Source organism: Equus caballus, chromosome 19, assembly GCF_041296265.1.
Source record: "Equus caballus isolate H_3958 breed thoroughbred chromosome 19, TB-T2T, whole genome shotgun sequence".
Lineage (NCBI taxonomy): Eukaryota > Metazoa > Chordata > Mammalia > Perissodactyla > Equidae > Equus > Equus caballus.
Window position 1 is genome coordinate 62582577 of NC_091702.1, and position 20474 is coordinate 62603050.

Sequence of the window (20474 nt, forward strand, 5' to 3'; positions counted from 1 at the left end):
ATATCAAAATAAAGGCACTCTTACAAGAACTAGTATATTGCTTCACTAGCTTATTAGTATGGATTAACATATATATTCTTGTTTCTCTTGAAGAGATTAGGTAAGGTTTGAGTACTTGATAGGAAAAAAACAGCAGAAAGAAAGAGAGAGAGAAGACCTCCATATTTTATATTAATCCTTCCTCTTAAATTGATCTCTTTTTCTTGAGCAGTACTACTAATAACATGCTTTTCTTCTGCCTTCCTAGAAGGAAAGTCTAAATTTGGTCATGACTGTTGTCTACAGACTCAATATTCAGACTGCCCAGGTATCCTTAACATATGGCTTTGCTGTTGCCATCTCATTTACAATGATGATGTGTGATTTTAAGAAAGATTCTCCAAAAGAAAGCTGATAAACTGATTATTTTGTTGGGACAAAGCAAGATTTTATATTTTGCTTTGTGTATTCGGGTACCTTTGGTTGTATTGCATTTGTCAAAGAAAGATGTATAGTTTTCCTTTGAGCAAGGCAAAGTAAAATGTAACATTGGCTGTGGTATTTAAAAAACAAACAAAATACCCTGAAACCTGCTTAATATTCCTTGCCCTGGAATTTGCCTTCAATTTGTGAAATGGTGGCTGTGGAGAGAAGAGCAAAAAAGTACACACAATTCAGCCCAGAGGCATATAATTTTCTCTGAGCTAACAGATTGTTTTCAGAAACCATGGCATAGCCTGCCAGGATTCCTGCTCTGCATTCTATGCCATTCTTTGCAGGGTCAATGGATAACAAAGTTTCCCCTGAACATTATCTAATCATGGGTGAGGCTTCTAGCTTTATTGCAGTCACTGTACTGGATGATAGACTATGACTAGTATTGGCTCAGCTTCCCTCCTCTGGTAGAACACGAGTCGGGAAGAAGTGTCACTGGGTGAATTTGTCTTAGCTGCAGAAGGAATTTCTCTTTAATCAGACTTCTCTCTGTCCTTTTCACACACGTAGCTGGGGCCCAGAATAAATCAGCAATAGTTTAAATTGATCAAGACTCATATTTTATATGCACATTTCTGAACTTAGTCCAAAAAATCAGTCTTCAGAGATATCAAAGACCCTAAATAATACAGTAGTTTATTTTCAAGATGCATGGTTGAATTTGATAGCTTTTTTTAAACTAACTTTAAAAATGTTCATACAAAATTTAAAGTTGAAATTAGAGACCAAAGTATGAGAACAGTTGTTTGAGTTAATATTATTGTTTTCAGAATATCTGAAGAGCATGAGTATAATTCTCATTTAAGCAGATTTTGGCATGCATTTTTACTGTTTCTTGAAGCAATTTTCTTATCCTTAGGCCCTAGATGATTTACTGTAACTCTATCACAGTTCAAAATATAAAATTAATCTAAATTTTTCCATACACAAACATAATCATCAGTTCCACATCTTTAATGAACGAGGTTGCGGGAGTCTGACATTAAACTGGACTGTTTTCCAGCTCCAAGTCTTGTGTGACAACATGATCCATTTGCACTTTCTTCAATATCATGTACATACTCTTTGTTTGGAGAAATTACCCGTTTCTAAAAAAATGAAAGAAATATAATCAAAAGTTCACAGTTAAAATAAGCTTAACTAATACAAAGATCTAAACAAATCTATTTTACCTTATATTGAATATAAAATATATAATTTGCCATAGATAATAATAAATGCAATTATGGCATAATGACAACTTCTTTGGAAATCATTGATAATCTTACCACTGGAGGATTTTTCTGTCACATTGATGTATTTTATTTGTGTGATCAATATTGTTTTCTTCACAATTTGAACATAATGCATGTAGAAGTAAAATTTTTATTCTTGGTGCTCTGTGTTAGTCAGCTCAGATCGCTGTAATGAAATACCATAGGCTGAGTGGCTTAACAGATATTTATTTTTCTCCATGTTCTGGATGCTGGAAACTCAAGAAGAAGATCTGAAAGAGTTTGGCTTCTGGTAAGGGCTCCATTCCTGGCTTGCAGATGGCTACCTTCTTGCTGTGTCTTCAAATGGCTGAGAATTTCCCAAACCTGGGGAGAGGCTTGGACATTCAAGTTCAAGAAACTAATAGATCACTTCATTGTTTCAATTCAAAGCAATCTTCTCAAAGACAAATTATAATGAAACTGTCAAAATCAAAGACAAAGAGAGAATCCTAAAAGCAACCAGAGGAAAAAAGCTTGTAGCCTACAATAGAACCCTGATTTGGCTATCAGCAGATTTCTCAGCAGAACCTTAGAAGCCAGGAAAGATTGAAATGATATCTTTAAAGTGCTGGGAAAAAATGCCAGCCAAGAATACTCTCTCCAGCAAAGTTATCCTTCAGAAAAGAAGGAAAAATAAAGACTTTCCCAGACAAACAAAAGCTGAAGGAGTTTATGAGCACTAGATCTTCCTTAGAAGAAATGCAGAAAGGAGCTCTTCAAGCTGAAATGAAAATAAAATAATTAGCAACCTTAAAACATGCAAAAATATAAAACACTAAGGTAAAAATCTGACTCAGAAAACTCTATTCTGAATTATGATGGTGTGTTAACTTCTTAACTATAGTATAAAGATTAAAGGAAAGAGTATTAAAAAACTATAATATAATTTGTTAATTGATACACAACATAAAAAGAGGTAAATTGTGACATTAAAAACATAAAATGGGGGAGGAAAGGGATATATTTTATGAGATTGAAGTTAAGGTGCTATCAGCATAAAATAGACTGTTATAGCTACAAGGTGTTTTATGTAAGTTTCATGGTAACTGCATAGCAAAAGCCTATAGTAGATTCACAAAAGTAAAAGAGAAAGGAATCACAGCATACCAACAAGGAAAATGACCAACCTCTCCAGGCAGCAGGAGAGGAAAAATGGAACACCAGGACTACAAAACAACCAGAAAGCAATTAATAAGATGGCATTGGTGAGTCCTCATGTATCAATTATTACTCTAAATGTAAATGGCTTGATTTTTCCAATCAAAACGTGTAAAATCGCTGGATGAATAAAAAACAAGACTCAAATATATGCTGCCTACATGAGACTCACTTATTCATTCAGGACATACATAGGCTTAAAGTGAAGGGACAGAAAAAGATGTGCCATGCAACTAGAAACCAAAAGAGAGTGGAGGTAGCTATACTTATATCAGACAAAATAGAATATAAGCCCAATATGGTAACAAGAAACCAGGAAGATCATTATGTAATGATAAAGGGATAAACTCATCAAGAAGGTATAACAATTTTAAATATAAACACACCTTATATTGGAGCATCCAAATATATTAAGCAAATACTAACAGATGTGAAGGGAGAAATAAACAACAGAACAATAACAGTAAGGAACTTCAACACCCCACTTTCAGCAATAGATAGATTATCCAGACAGAAGTACAACAGGAAAATGGGGCTCTTGAAGCATACGTTAGACCAAATGGACCTAACAGATAAAACATTTCATCCAATAGCAGCAGAATACACACTTTTCTTTCAGTGCACATGGAACATCCACTAGTATAGATCATATGACAAGCCATAAAACAAGTCTTAAGAAGTCTTCAACAATTCAAAAAGATTGAAATCATATCTCATATCTTTTCAAATCACAATGATAAGAAATTAGTAATCAACAATAAGAGAAAAGCTGGAAAATTTACAAACAGGTGGAATCTAAATATCACATTCCTGGACAACCAATGAATCAAAGAAGAGATCAAAAGGGAATTAAAAAAATATCTCAAAATAAATTAAATTGCAAACACATCATACCAAACCTATGGGATACTGCAAAAGCAGTTCTTAGAGGCAAGTTTATAGAAATAAATGCATTCATTAAAGAAACAAAAACTCAAATGAACAATCTAATTTTACACCTCAGGGAACTACAAAAAGATGAACAAACTAAGCACAAATTTAGCAGGAAGAAGGAAATAACAAAGATCAGAGCAAAATAATGAAATAGAGACCAGAAAAACAATAGAAAAGATCAATATAGTGTTTTTTGAAAAGATAAACAAAATTGGCAAATCTTTAGCTAGACTAACTAAGGAAAACAGAGAGAAGACTCAATAGCAGAAATGAAAGAGGAGAAATTAAAACTGACACCACAGAAATACATAAGATGATAAGAGACAATTATGAACAACCATACTAACAAATTGGATAAGTTAGAAGAAATGGACAAAGTCTTAGAAATATACAACTTACCAAGACTGAATCATGAAGAAATAGAAAATCTGAACTGATCAATGAGTAGGGAGACTGAATCAGTAATCAAAAACCTCCCCCAAAGAAAAGCCAAGGATCAGATGGTTTTTACCAGTGAATCCTATCAAACATTTAAGGAGGAATTAACACCAATCCTTCCAAAATCTTCTAAAAAATTGAAGAGGAAAGAAAACTCTGAAACTCATTTTATGAGGTTGGCTTTACTCTGATACCAAAGCCAGACAAGGATAATATAAGAAATGAAAACTACAGATCAATATCCCTGATGAATATACATGTAAAAATTCTCAACAAAATATTAGCAAACTGAATTCAATAGCATATTAAAAAGATCAGACACCATGATCAATTGGGATTTATCCCTGGGATCAAGGATATTTCAACATACGCAAATCAATAAATATGATACCCTACATTAATAGAATGAAAGATAAAAGCCATGTGATCATCTCAACAGATGCAGAAAAAGCACTTGACAAAATACAACATTCTTTTACGATGAAAACTCTCAACAAATGGAGTATAGAAAGAACATACCTCAATATAATAAAGGCCATATACCACAAACCCACAGAACACATCATATTCAATAGTGAAAGGTTGAAAGCTTTTCCTCTGAGATCAGGAACAAAACAAATATGCCCACTCTCACAACTTTTATTCAACATAGTACTCAAAATCCTGTATAGACAAATCAGTCAAGATAAAGACCTGAACTCATTCACACTGGAAAGGAAAAAGTAAAACTATCTTTATTCACAGATGGTATGATCTTATATATAGAAAATCCTAAAGATGCAATAGAAAAACTGTTTGAACTAATAAATTCAGTGAAGTGCAGGATCACTAAGATCAACATACAGAAAACACTTGCATTTCTCTAACAATGAAATATCTGAAAAAGAAATAGAAAACAATCCCGGGGGCCGGCTCCGTGGCCAAGTGGTTAAGTTTGCACGCTCTGCTGCAGCGGCCCAGGGTTCGGATCCTGGGCGCGGACATGGCACCGCTCGTCAGGCCACGTTGAGGCGGCGTCACACATCCCACGACTAGAAGGACCGGAAACTAAGATACGCAACTGTGTATGGGGGACTTGGGGGAGAAAAAGCAGATTAAAAAAAAAAAAAAAAGAGGAAGATTGGCAACAGCTGTTAGCCCAGGTGCCAATCTTTAAAAAAAAAAAAAAAAAAAGAAGTGCAAGATGAAGACATTAGGTATTATCTATAAAAAAAAAAAAAAAAAAAAATCCCATTCACAATAGCATCAAAAACAAAAGAGATACTTAGAAACAAATTTAACCAAGGAAGTGAAAGATCTGTACACTGAAAACTGCAAGACTTTGATGAAAAACTTTCAAGAAGACAAACAAACGGAAAGATATCTCATGTTCATAGATCAGAAGAATTAATATTGTTAAAACGCCCATACTACCCAAAGTCATCCATAAATTCAATGCAATCCCTGTCAAAATTCCAATGACTTTTTTCACAGAAATAGAAAAAACTCTCCTAAAATTTGTATGGAACAACAAAAGACCATGAATAGCCAAAGCAATCATGAGAAAGAAAAATAAAGCTGCAGGCATCAGGTTTCCTGATTTCAAACTATTTTACAAAGCTATTGTAATAAAAATAGTATGTTACTGGCATAAAAAAAGACATAGATCAATGGAACAGAAGTTAGAGCCCAAAAGTAAAGCCCCTAATATATGGTTAACCAATATTTGACAAGAGAGTCAAGGATACTCAATGGAGAAAGGATAGTCTTTTCAAGAAACGGTGTTGGAAAACTGGATAACCACGTGAAGTTAACTGAAATTAGACCCATATCTTATACCACTCACAAAAATGAACTTGAAATGGGTTAAAGATTTAAACATAAGACCTGAAACTGTAAAACTCCTAGAAGAAAACAGGGAAAAACCTTCTTGCTGTTAGCCTTGGCAATGATTTTTTGGATATGACCCCTACAGCACAGGTAAGAAAAGCAAAAATGAACAAGTGGGACTACATCAAACTTAAAAGCTTCTGCACAGCAAAGGAAACCACCAACAAAATGAAAAGGAAACTTACTGAATGGCAGAAAATATTTGCAAAACATGTATCTGATAAGCGGTTAATATCCAAAATACATAAAGGGCTCATACAACTCAATAACAATAAAAAAAATGCGGTTAAAAAATGGGCAGAGGAATGGAACAGACGTTTTCCCAAGGAAAACGTACAAATGGCCAACAGATATATGCAAAGGTACTCAACGTCACTAATTATCAGGGAAATGCAAATCAAAACCACAATGAGATATCACCTCACAACTATTAGATTGGCTATTATCAAGAAGACAAGAGATAATTGTTGGCAAGGATGTGGAGAAAAGGGAACCCTTGTGCACTGTTAGGGAATATAAATTGGTGTAACGACTATGGAAAACAGTATGGATGTTCCTCAAAAAATTGAAAACAGAACTAACATATGATCCAGCAACCCCAGTTCCAGATGCATATCCTAAAGGAAATGAAAGGGGATATTGAAAGTTTATCTGTACTATCATGTTTATTGTAGCACTTTCACAGTAGCCAAGACATGGAAACAATGTAAGTGTCCGTCAATGGATGAATGTGGTGTATACACCTATGCACACACACACATAAATACAGTGGACTATTAATCAGCTGTGGGAAAACAGGAAATCAGGCTGTTTGTGACAACATGGATGGACTTTAAGGGCATTATTCTAAATGAGATAATTCTGACAGAGAAAGACAAATACTGGATTATATCACTTACATGTGGAATTTAAAAGATATACTTGTAGAAAAAAAGTAGAATGGTGGTTACCAGGGGCTTGGAGTGGGAGAATTGGGGAGATATCAATCAATGGGTACAAACTTGCAGTTAGAAGATGAGTAAGCCCTGGAGACCTAATGCACAGCATTGTGATTATAGTTAACAACACTGTATTATATACTTCGAAGTTGCTTAGGCTAAATCTTTAAGTATTCTCACCACAAAAAGAAATGATAATTATGTGACCTGATGGAGGTGTTAGCTAATGCTGCATGATAATCATATTGCAATATACAAATGTATTAAATTAATGTGTTGTACTCCTTAAATTACACAATGTTATATGTCAGTTATATCTCAATTAAAAACAATAAAATTAGTGCGCTATGTGTATGAATCTAAAATCTCCTTTAGTACCAGGTGTAATTTTAGTGTTTTAACACAAATATTTAGAAATTATGTCACGTTAGTATTTTTGAACGATCATTCTCTTTTTCTGTGTGTGGGGTTTTAACACATCATGTAGCAAATGATAAAAAATGTATATTTTCCAAGCCTCAGTAAAATATTCTTCATAATTCTGTTTTATTTTTGATTTATATGTTATGTCCTCAAAATATGGTATCTCCTTGACAATAGAGAATCTGCATTATAGAGATTCTCTATCATTCAATTCAGGGAAATAAATAATGCTCAATTATACACATTGAATTGCATTAAATTAAATTGAAATGAGATCAATGTAATTTGCCATTTACCAAAGAGAGCTGTCTAACCTTTATTAAACGTTGGTGTTTTTGCACTGGTAGTGATATTGTTCAGGATTTTTTTAATGCAAAATACCACATCCAACTTAAAAGAAATTCTAAAAGTGTCACTTTTGTATTATTAAAAGTAAATACATCCAACTTTGCAAAATACGTTATCGTTCCAGGAGATTGGACCAATATATACTAAGGTCTTCATGCCTCTACTTTTGTGTATTTGTAAATAAATGTAAATCAAAAATAATGTAAATCATGTGAAGACCTTCAATTCATAGTCTTAAGATAGATATTTTTACGGACTCTGTTGATTCTTCTTGTTGCAATCCTTGTTATTTTAGTGAGAATTTAATAGTATTCATGACAATGGGCTCATCAGAGTGCCTTGGGAGCCTGCAGGTGAGGGACTACGTGTGTTTCCAGCGGTGAGATTTCTTTAAATATCTTTTGAATAATGATTGCGATAACTGAGAGGAAAACAAAAGAGTACTGTTTGTCAACAAAAAGCTAAAAGGCTAAGGAAGCTAGCTAAATCCTCTCTTCAGAGCAATTTTGAATGAAGTATTGAAATACAGAGAAGTAGAGGAACTCAATTCAGTTTCAATTCAGAAAAAGCTCTTGCCTGGGGTTGATTTGATGTAGTGTTCAGGCAAAGAATGAAGACATTTCTGACTCCAGAAGAGAGGGACAAGCAAGCAAACAAAATTCTCAAACCAACTAGAAGTGAACAAGTTTTTCTTTTCTCCCAGACTCTTTTGTGTAGTGAAGCCAAATAATCACTCTAGGAATCTTGTTTTTATATAAGGTCAAGAGTTCATATCTCGGGAAATGGGACAAATAAATAGAGTGTGCTATATGTTAAAAGAGAGAAGAAAAATATGACAGTTTTCAATAAAAATGATAATGAGGAGAGTTCATACCCAACTAAGAATAATAAATAAAAAGTCATCTGAAAGGAAATTTACTCTGCGTTTATTGAAAGATGTAGAAAAGGTGTTTCTTAAAAAGAAATTAAGACTGATATATGTAAAGCTAGGATACATATTGAAAAAACACTGTTTCACCTTTAAAATATTAGATTCAAATTCTTAGTGATCAGGAGACCTCTGTCAAAAAAATGGGGCGTGTTAGTAGTTTTCAGGTTGCCTCAGAAATTTTTGATCAGAGGAAATGTAAGGAAAGCTTAGCACAGTTTTGTATGTCGTCGGAAATGAGTCACTCACATTCACGAGAGGGTGCAGGGCTGAATTTGCCCTGAATCTAACAAAACGTATGCCTCAAAATCTCTCACTGGTACTGGCCCTTCCTAGGCCATGTTCCTAATTTTGTGTTTGTAAGTTGGTATGATTATAGAGAGTCCCACAATTTTTATAGGCTTCAAGGCTCACAAAACGTAGATCCACGTATGGAAATATTGCAGCCTAGATTAAGGTAACATGCAGAAATAACAAAAACATTGACATCATTATTGTCAGGTACTTATGCTTCTTTTTCTTAGTATAAACCTGTCCCCGTGTTAATAAGACATTTCAGATCACTCATTTTCAAGGTGTTCTGCAATATCTTCTCAGGCCCTGAATAAGAAAGACAATGAGTTGCTGTAATTGCCTTTAGATCAGACTGAGAAATGCTCATCAGGAACGTTCACGAACAGTTGAATTGCAGCAACACTATTTATACTTCTCGTGTTGAGCATCTATAACGTTTCTTCAATAAGCCATTATTTTAAGAGTGTTTCTATCTTGGAGGAAGCCAATGACAATTTTTCAATAAGCTAAATACTGACTTTCAAAAACAAAATTTAACTTTTGATGCTAAACTATATTTTTAGATATGTTGAGCAAATAGAAAATGACAGTTTTACCACCTCCTGCCAAAACGTGTGTGCCTGTGTTTGTGTACGTGGGGGTGGTGAGAAGGGCAAATGAGAGTAAGCCAGAGACTAGCGCAAGGGGGAAAAAGGCAGATCAGAGAGAATAGAGATGGGTGATCTCTATTATCTTAACTGTTTTTTTATTGTGGGGACACCAGCAGAAAGCAGAGTCCTCTCCATCTCCATATAAGAGTCTTGAGGTCCTTGGCCCCACAATCTCATTGCTGAACAGAATCTGCCTAAAGATTTGAGAATCAGATGTGACAGGGTCTAAAGGAAAGTCCAGGCAGTCTCTCCCAGTTTCAGCAGTTTTTTTGGTCCTTTGAAGCTTTTAAAACAGTAATACCGTAGACTGGTGGCTTAAGCAATATTTATTTCTTACGGTTCTGGAGACTGGGAAGTCCAAGATCAAGGCTCCAGTAGATTTGATGTCTGGTGAGGGTCCATTTTCTGACTCACACACAGCCGACTTCTGTTGCATCCTCACGTAGCATAAGAGATGAGGGTATTCTCCGGGGTCTCTCTTTTCAGAGCACTAATTCCATTTACCAGAGTTCTACCCTCATGACTGAATCAACCCCAAAGGCCCCACCTCCAAATACGATCGCATTGGAGGTTACAGTTCAACGTATGAACGGGGGTGGGGCGGACACAAACATTTAGTCTGTAGCAGCTGTTGACACTTTTCTCCTCACTGGACCCTCTACAGAGCCTGTTGATTGATCTGGATATAGAAATGAAGAAATCTGTTTTAGAAGAGAGGCAGGAACAGTGTTTTTCTTCCATTCCTAAGACGATCAATTGCTTATTTTCTTATGATTTAAAAAAAAAATTATTGTATTTGCATCTTCGCACATGCATTCTCATTACTACTATTAATATTTTACTGTATTGTAAATAATATCCTCAGTATAAATTCTATAGTGAAGGAGGGAAAATGATGATCACATTTATGTTACTTCATTTACAAAATACGTGTGGATCTTTTTTCCCAGTGACGTAACATGGAACGCCTGTTATTCTGCAATATGTCTGTGACTTATACATTCCACTTTACCTTCTGCTATTTACTGTATGTGTTAAATATTTATGCTAAATGTGAACTAACTGTGTTTCCTAGAAGTATTGCGCATTCCTCCATAATACCGCTTACTTAACGTTCCTGTATGCCATCTACAGTATTAAAAGACTGTTTCAAACGTATTTATCCCTTAGATGGTCTTTCCTGAGCCCTAAAGGAGAGATGCTCCTCTAGGCTTATCCCCTTGCTGCTCACATCACTCATTGTGTAATTATTTTACTGTATCTTTAATCATAGACGCACATGTCCTCGTTTCACTCTGACTGATTGATCATAAAGGACAAAGAGCAGAGGCTCAGTCTTATTTATCTTTCTGTCTACCCTCACCTCCACCTATACTCTTATCCTCACTACTTCACTTCTGTCTAAAAATATGCAGGGACAATATTTAACAAAGACTACAGGACTGACTACATATTAAGTGATGCATTTCATCATTTGGTCTGTTAGGCATTATTTAATTATTATTCCTTTTAACTCAAAGAAGGCCCTGCAATCAATATTATAAGTATTCAGTTGTGTAGATAAGAAAACTAAAGGATGCTCAGTGAGATTAAAAGATGTGCTCAAGCTCACACAGCTGGAGTATGAAAAGAGCAACATTGTCAAATATAGGGCCACTAACCCCGAAGACCCCGAGATTTCCATATGCTCTGCTATTGAGTACTATCAGGTCAAGAATTTATCTAACTCTCTGAGTTGTTTAGCCTTATGTGTCAGTCCTCTTGGCATGAAGAACATGTAAAGGGAAAAGGAAGGTAGCAATAAATTCAGGTACTAATATGATATGCTAAGAATGTTGATTAACCTTATAGGGAAATAGATTAATATTTTGTTATTAAATCTCTTATGACTTCCCATTCCTCCAGAAAAACACATCAGTTTAAAGCTTATTACTTATATATTTTTTTCCTTTTTGGAGGGGAGGGGTGTAACATTAGCATAGTGAACTGTGCAAAACACAAAACTCATTAATCTGGAAATATTTACATTGAAGCATTTTTACATGTGTAGCTATTCATGTAACTAGTACCTATCAAGATATGGAGCATGTCTAGCATCCCTAAAAGGCTTGTCAGTGCCCTTCCTTGGCACACCAGAAATAATGCATATTCTGTCTCTTGTGACCATAAATTAGCTTTATCTGTTTTTGAACTTCATACAAATAGAATCCCACAGCTTGTGCTTTTGTCATTCTTTAAAGATTCATCACTGTGGCATATATCACATTTTTTGTCACTCTTCTACATTTTGGTTACTTCCAGTTTTTGGCCATTAAGAATAAAGCTGATGAGAAAATTTTTGTGTATGCTTTTTGATCAACACATGTGCCCAATTTCCTTGGATTTATCTCTAGGAATGGAATTGCTGAATCATAGAGCAGGCACATAGCAACTTTAATAAGTTGATGTTTTAATGAAAAGTACAAAATATTCATTGATAAGAAAGCAATGACCAGAGCCATATACTGGAATTCATAGATATGACCTTGGATTTTGTTAGCACCATATGAATAGTATATTGAGTTATTGAATTTTGAATTAGTACATATGTTTATTGATAATTTAAATAGACATGTTTTTTATTCTATACTCTGATGTAAACATGAGGAAAAGAGATAATATTGGTACATAGTTTTGTAAGAGGACCTGTATACATTGTTCTCTTTCATTTTATAAATCATAGCATAGTATAAATAGTTTAGTAGTAGTGTTAATATTTTGTGAAATCCCTGGATATATTCCCCTCAATGATTTTTCATCCTTTGCAGTCTTCCCACTCTTAAAACAAATCACTGATATCCCATCATTCCATGGAGAGGGTGCGGGGATTCTACTTAGAAATGAAGGGAGAAAAGGACCCCTGTTGGTGAGGAGAGTAGAGAGCTTGGATGGTTAAAAAAAAACAAACTATCTATATCTATCAGAAAACCAAACTTCTATCACTTTTCACTGCTAAGCTTTGGTCTAAAAGAGGAAAGCAGAAATTACTGAGAGAATGGAGACCTCAGGTAGAGAGGAAAGCTAAAAAACAGGTGGGCATGTGGTGTCCTCATTTAGGAATCTGGAAGAAAACAACATCACAGAGTTTCATGCAGAATGGAGTGCATTCGTCAGGCACTTAGGTCTCTGTGTGGCATAGGAATGAGTGATGCCATACTCACATGGAAAAAGTGACTCAGAATTGGAAACCTGTGGATCCGCCATAGAGTTGCTTTGCTGATGGGTGAGATAATCCTACACGAATACCTACAGGGTCAACTGCTGAAAGCCAGGGATGGGATGAGGCACATGCCTCATGTGTTCTAGAGAATGTGAACTATTGTGATGGAGGTGGGCCTGGTCAACCTTAACAACATTGGGATTGGAAGGGCGGGGCAAAGAACCAAGCCCTGTGTGTGCCAACAGAATAGTCACAATAGTCACGGATGCTGCAGCTGCCAGCATGTAAGTTAACAAGAAGAGAGGCCAGGAGCCATGAGTCAACATTTGAGAACATCCTGAGAAAGAGAAGAATCACCTAGAAACCAGGTCCCTTCACTCAACACTGGAGAGCATTTACATATTGCCCGATATCCAAAAATCAACTTTTAAAAAATATTTTAAGGGGAAAAAAGGTAAGAAAATATAAAGATAGTCAATACAGAGTTTAAGTCTTAAAATGAATACTATTTACCCAAAGTGAAATCGTTAAATTGTCCACCACTTATATAAAAAATACTGAAGTTTGCCATTTCAATTCATTCTAAGGAGAATCTAACGTTTCTTTTCTTTCCTTTCTTCTTTTCCGCCCTCCTTCCCTCTTTTCTTCCTTTTTTTCCTTCTTTGTCTTCTCCTCGTCTCTGTTTATTTGGATTATTTTCCTATCCTTTTTTTTTTTTTTTTTACCTTCAGGAGATGTAACTGCACTTACGATTCTAGAGAAAATGTAAACTGAGCCTCCTAGTATAATTATATGTTATAGGCAAAATGCCCAGTTGTGATTTGCAACGATGATTTAGAGGGTAGTAAATGACAACATAAAATGTGCGCATCTTTTAAATAGGCAAAGAATCTTTAAAATAGATGGAATATGGATTAATTGATGACTGCACAGTCTTAAATAAGTCAAAAATTCTATGTTGAAGAATTCCTTCACATTCTTCTAAGTTTATGAGGCCTGCTTATCAACTTCAACTGTTCAAAATTTCTGTACCCAAGTACACAGTTAAGGAGGGTGTACAATGTCTATGATCTTTTCAAGGCAATCAGGAATATGAGAGACATATACTGAGTTTTTTTCTTGCTTCCCGAAAGAAGGTCATCTCATGTCAGCAACCTGCTCTGTCAGCTATCCTCTTTTGGCAAGTCATCTTTCAGCCAGAACAAAAGCAATTTCAAGCCTCAGGGTGCCACTTATTCCTTTTCCCCCCAACATTTTGTTATGAAAAATTTCAAACATACAGAGAAGTTGAAATAATTGTATAATGATCACCTACATACCCATTCCCTAGACATTAACATGCTTACTTTATGATACATCTATCCTTCCCTCTACCATCCATCATTCTGTCATGTATTTTTTATAATTCAAAGTAAGTAATGAAAGATTGAACTTCTGAATTATGTACACCACATGCCATAATTAAGTCAATTGTATGCTATGTCCACTTATTCAAACTTTCAAATTTTCATGAATCACAGAATTCATATATTAAAACTCTGACCTACTACCAGTCTATTCCCAGGAAAACGAAAGATATGAAACATTGAGTCAAAAGCAAATTCTCCTACGTAGTATAAATCATATTCTCACTTGGCCAATAATTCTTTATATCACTATATAGCTCTTCCAGGTTTCAGGGATCTTTGGCATATATGTACACCTTATGTGATCGGTTTCTTTCCCACCATTTTATTTCATGGCTTCAACTCATAAAAGCAGAAGCTGAAGTTTATCTTCTGATTCCAAATTCTGTACTCTTTTATTCTATTCTACTGTCACCACAATTTTTCTGTTGTAGATTAAAAATAAAACCCAGTAAGTGTGACTTTTTTTTCCCATTTTATGTGTCAAAACCCATCCCTTTCATTCTTCGTTTTAATTTTGGCACTTAGTTCATACTAATACCACGAAAGTCCATAGGGTTACTGGAAAATGCTTGAAACTTCCCCTACAAGTTACTTTTTAAATATTCTGTAAAGTGGTTTCATTAATGAGCATGTTGCTTGGAATTATCAGGTATTCTCTGCCAAGCATTTTTAAAAATCACCCTTTTCCAGCACTCTCACAGCATTAAAGATATGTGTATATATTAACTATGCTCCTAAACCGAACAGTCCCCCTCCTGGAAACTATTTCATCAAGATAGAGTACCGCCAAATAAGGATACACGCCTGAAGACATGTATTGCAAAAATTTTATGCAGTGACAAACATGCATATACACCCCCACAGGATACAAAATGAATAGCAAGCAGTAGGGAAGTGTATTATGATATAATAATAGTACTGAATATTATGCAGCCTTTACAAATAATGAATAGGAGCCAACCGGGTCGACCTGGAGAGATTTCCTTAAGGTGTTGTTGACTGAGAAAATCAAGATTCCAAAGAATGAGTCCATGTTCCCATTTTTGTAAAACAAAATAATGATCCCTTTCAATGTCTGTATATTATTATTTGAGGAAGGAGAAAATCTGAAGTTTGCTTGAGTGGAGGAAAGGAACAAAGGAAGAAGGAAAATGTGTTAGCTAACACAAAAAATAGCAAAATTAGAATACAATAAAATTATGTATTATATGATCACATTTATGGATTTATATAAAATTGTACTTTTCATGTATGTTTATAAAAGCAATATTAAAATAATAACCCAGGCTTTGAAAAAATTATTCATGTGATAGGATCCAAATTTGGTGATTAATCCGTTAATAAAGACAGATTCTGTATCATGAAAAAAAAATCACCCTTTTCCCAGAGAATATGCTGTTTTTTGATACTGTAGACAGGCTGTCTTAAATGTAAAGTTAAAGGAAGACTTTTCTAAAAGATCTTGAGTCGAGTTTAGAAAGCCCACATTTTTGTCAGTGTCAAGTAGAACGCTAGAGTTGGAGATAATCTCCTGATAGAAGCATGAGGAAGCTTCTCTGCCACAGAATAAGTCAAAGGTCCAAACACAACACCAAGACACAGCAAACCTGTCAGCAGTCTTCCTGTACATGCTGGGGAGGCACATCGCAATCTGTCTTCCAGAAAATACCACCTAGAAACTTCTTAAAGGAGTATTTCTGGCAGCCTCCCAAAAGACAAAAAGTGTTCCTCCTGAATTTTATTAGATTGGAAATTTGATGAAGAAAATTGGAACATAATTGCATTAAATGTAAGAGTTTCTCTGGGCCACATGTTGAGGGGCAGGATTTCTGGTCAGATATGAGAGGCCGACACAGAGGGTGGATGCATATGTGGTTTTAATAGAAAGCCCAAGTGTTTCTTACAGGATTTGCATTATTTTAAGTCCCCGTCAGAAGTGTATAAATGTTCTGATTCTACCACATCCTTGCTATCACTTGATGATATTATACTTTTAAAATTTTTTCAATCTTTTTTTTTTTGAGGAAGTTTAGCCCTGAGCTAACTACTGCCAATCCTCCTCTTTTTGCTGAGGAAGACTGGCCCTGAGCTAACATCCATGCCCATCTTCCTCCACTTTACACGTAGGATGTCTACCACAGCATGGCTTGCCAAGCAGTTCCATGTCTGCACCCGGGATCTGAACTGGTGAACCCCAGGCAGCTGAGAAGCAGAACATGTGAACTTAACAGCTCTGCCACCCGGCTGGCCCCAAATTTTTTCAGTCTTACGGTGGGTATGACATAGTTTCTTTCTGGGGTTCTATTTTGTATCTCCCGGCCTGATATGCATAAACATTTATCTTTTTCAGCATATAGTCATCTTTATTTTTCCATCTTTCTGTCCTATGCCATGCTAAGCAAGCTCTTTAGTATGTAATATGAGCAGTTAGTGATAATGTTGCTGGATACCTTGTGATGGAGAAGCAGTAAAATGAAGAGGTTAAGAACACAGACTCAGCAGGCAGACTACCTGAGTATGGATCATACTTCCATCTCTTACTATCACAATGAACTTGGGAAAGTAATTAACCTTCTGTGCCTCATTTACCCAGTCTTTAAAATGGGCTTGAGAATACATATAGCTCATAGGTTTACTGTGAGGATTAAGAGTGATATCATATAAAAACTATTTAGACAAGTATTCAACACATAGTAAGCACTATGTAAGAGCTGGCAAGGAACACACTGTTTTATTAACAGCTCATACTCTGAATATCCCAGCAGAATAGCTGGAAAAATGAACCTCATAAGACCTGAATAAAAGACATTTGGGGTGACTTTCTCCAAATACTTCTGGTACTGAAGCCTGGAAATACAATGCCACTTTTGCAGATGGTTTAGCTGCCAACTTGACATCAGCTGAATTGATTCAATCAATTGTATGGTAATCAACCACTAATATGGTAAAAAGAAATGATAATCAGCAGTGTGTTTATATTGCTCTCTCTATTCCTTGCCAGTATGTCATGTTGTTAAAAACCACATTTAGAAACTAGTTCATTCGTAAACTGGCTGGATTGTCCAAAAGTTAGCAGCTGGGATTTGCCAAGATAAAAGAAAAACTTCCTCCAGGGCTTTAAAAAACGTAATTTTATTTTTTAAACAAGTTTTGAAATTGGAAAATGGTAAGTTCAAACAATGAATTTAGTAAAGAAGATGTTGATTTAGAACAATAAATGCAATTGTTTAATTTTTTAAAGGAGTGTCTATCTGAAGATGTTTATTTATAAATTGTTATTTCTTTATGGAATTGATTTTACTTCCACAAAGGCAGACTTCAGCTGCCAATTTTCAGTAGGATTATTTGTAAATGGGTTAATATCTACATACACACTTTACTTTTTCTGCTCATTCATTCATGTTTTTAACACTGATTGTATGCTCACATTTTGTAAAGAAAGAGATCTCATTATTCCTATGTTCTCTTATTGATTTATGATCGAGTGTCACCAGTAAATATTAATGATTAGGGCTCCCATCAACTGACAACTTATTCCAATCCCTGAGATTGTTACTGGGATGGTTAATTTTATGTGTCCATTTGCCCAGATATTTGATGTTATTTTAGGTGTTTCTGCAATAGTATCTTTAGATGAGTTTAACATTTAAGTTTGTATTTTTTGAGTAAAGCAAATTGCCCTCCATAATGTGTGTGGGTCTCATCAATCAGTTGAGTCCCTGAATAGAACAGAAAGACGGGCCTTCCCAAATCAGGGAAGAATTTCATGAGAGACTGCCTTTGGACTTCGTCTGCAACTTTGGTTCTTCCTGGTTCTGCAGCAGATGACCTTCAGAGTTGAACTGGGCCACCGGTTCTCCCGGGTCTCCAGTCGGCTGGCCCTTAGACGGCAGTACCAGGTCTCCTGAGTGTGCACCCTGGAGATTTGCAACTTGCCACCCTCCAGAAGAGTGTGAGTCAATTCCTTATAATAATCTCTTTCTATACATTCATACATCCTATTGGCTCCATCTGTCTGGAGAATCCCAGCTAATACAATTACTATAAAGAAAGAATTCAATACATTCAAGATCATTTCTCTAAGACCGATAAACTTTGCACGTCTTGCTCCCATAGCTGGGAGGTGGAGGGATACAAGTACATTTCCATTCACGCACACACAGACACACACATAATATATGCACATACACATTTATTCACTCTGATTCATCCTAGGACAAACTCCTGTCTAATTATTATGTAAATACTTGTAGGTTTATATCTTAACGCAGGGCAACAATGTAGTTCTGGATTCAATCATTTGTTTCCATCTAAAAAATGATGGATCATTGCTATACTATATCCAAAAAAATAATCAAAGCTTTTTTAATACCTATGCTATTTACATATTTGAAAATGTTGCTTTCAGGTTTTTTTTAAAGACAATAAAATGTTTTAAGCAACTCCCAACAAAATATGATGGATTCAAGTCATGCTTACTCAACTCTTATGCTTGAAACCCTTCAAAATGATCAAAAAGAAGCAATAAAGGAAAACATTCCATTTGTAATTATTGAATAGAGGTATTCTCCTGAGTATTTTTTTTAATAGTCAATAATTTCAGAAATTTCTCTATAAAAATCAGATGATGAGGGTTGTGGAATTGTGGCTTAGTTTTTCCATAGTGTCCTTGTGCCTCACCCCAGTGATCCAGAAGACATAATGAACCCAGGAACTGTACTCATCCCAAGACTTAAAGACTTTTAAAAGAGAGATTTACTGGTAGTGAGGCATTAAGAGAGTGAAGAGTAAAGATCGCCTTATTTGAAGGCCACTGCTCATAGTCACCCCAGATTTGATTAAGAAATCCCTAACTACCAAACAAAAATCCTCTGAGGTGAGAAGCATAAAAATGAGCCACACCAAACTCTTGTCCAGGTTATCTGTTCCCTTTCAACAGCAGACCAAATCTGAATCTGAAGAGTGAAGATACAAGGTCCCCAGTTTTCCACTCTCAGGTAATTCATCAATGATCCATGCTCATCTTTAGTCAGTTACTTAGCAAACAAGCAAAGATTATTAAAACAAAAAGACAGAAATTGAAATGTCCCAATTCAAATTTGAGTAAGTCGGGAGCTATGAATAGACACTCAAACACACTAAAATAGTATTAAAAGAGAGAACCATTTAAAAGTACTGATTAATTATGAATTTCAGGCTCCAAAAACATAAGAATATTTTAGACAAACATTTCTCAACGATCTAAAATAAATTAGTGAAGAAAAGAACCAGTTTTACAAGTAGCTTAAACAGAAGAAGCAACAAAAGGTTAAAAAGCTATAAGAAGATAGACAAAAATGCATATTGTCCTATAGATATCAGCAAATTAAAAATAGTAATAAAATCATGACATAAATTTAAATGTATTGGAATTAGAATACAGACTGCTAAAATCAATTATTGGTATGAAGATATTTGGAAAAGTAAATAGACTATAGAGAGAAAGACAAGATAATAAAAGTCATTATATAGAAAATAAAAGATTAAGCAGAGAGCAGAGATCATAATAGCTAAAACCTTTATAGTAATACCATATTCTTGGCTCTGTTCTAAGCACTTTACGTATGTTAACTTATTTAATCATCACAAAAATCTTCTGAGGAAAATTATGTTATTATTTTCACATTACACAGGATAAACTCAGTGGATTAACTGAGGCTCAGAGAGATTAAGTAAATTATCCTGTAGTCATACAACAACTAAATTGTAGAGCTGTCATTGAAACCTAACCAGGCTTTCATTGGAATCCACATTCGTAACCCTTATGCTAAACTAAATCTCATGATGCAACCTAGAGATGGTCAAAGAAACTCAACATGCTCAAAGAGGTGATCTTGAAACAGAAAATGAAGAGAAGAAACAACTGAAATACAAAGTTAATCTCACTTGTGAGCATAGACACAGATTCTAAGCCAAATATTCACAAACAAAATGCATGTGCAACACATACACACTCCAATTTGGAGTGCCTGATTACTAAAATACAAAAGAAAATTCTTATAAAACTGGAAATAAATGGGAAAAAGTTCTGTTAGATAAAGTTTATGTATAATAATTACAAAGCATTGCTGGTTAAAATCATAGAAGATCTAAGTGTTCATGGTTTGAAAGACCCAAT

General features: G+C 35.0%; 1 long non-coding RNA gene across 1 annotated transcript; it reads right to left on the minus strand.

Annotated features, from left to right (window-relative positions):
* Positions 1-1412: 1412 nt before the first annotated feature.
* LOC106781984 (uncharacterized) lies at positions 1413-13111 on the minus strand. Its single transcript, XR_011428703.1, has 3 exons — positions 12910-13111; positions 10047-10388; positions 1413-1562 (listed from the first exon to the last, which is right to left on the minus strand). It is a non-coding gene; the product is annotated as an uncharacterized lncRNA (long non-coding RNA).
* Between the last annotated feature and the right edge of the window lie 7363 nt (positions 13112-20474).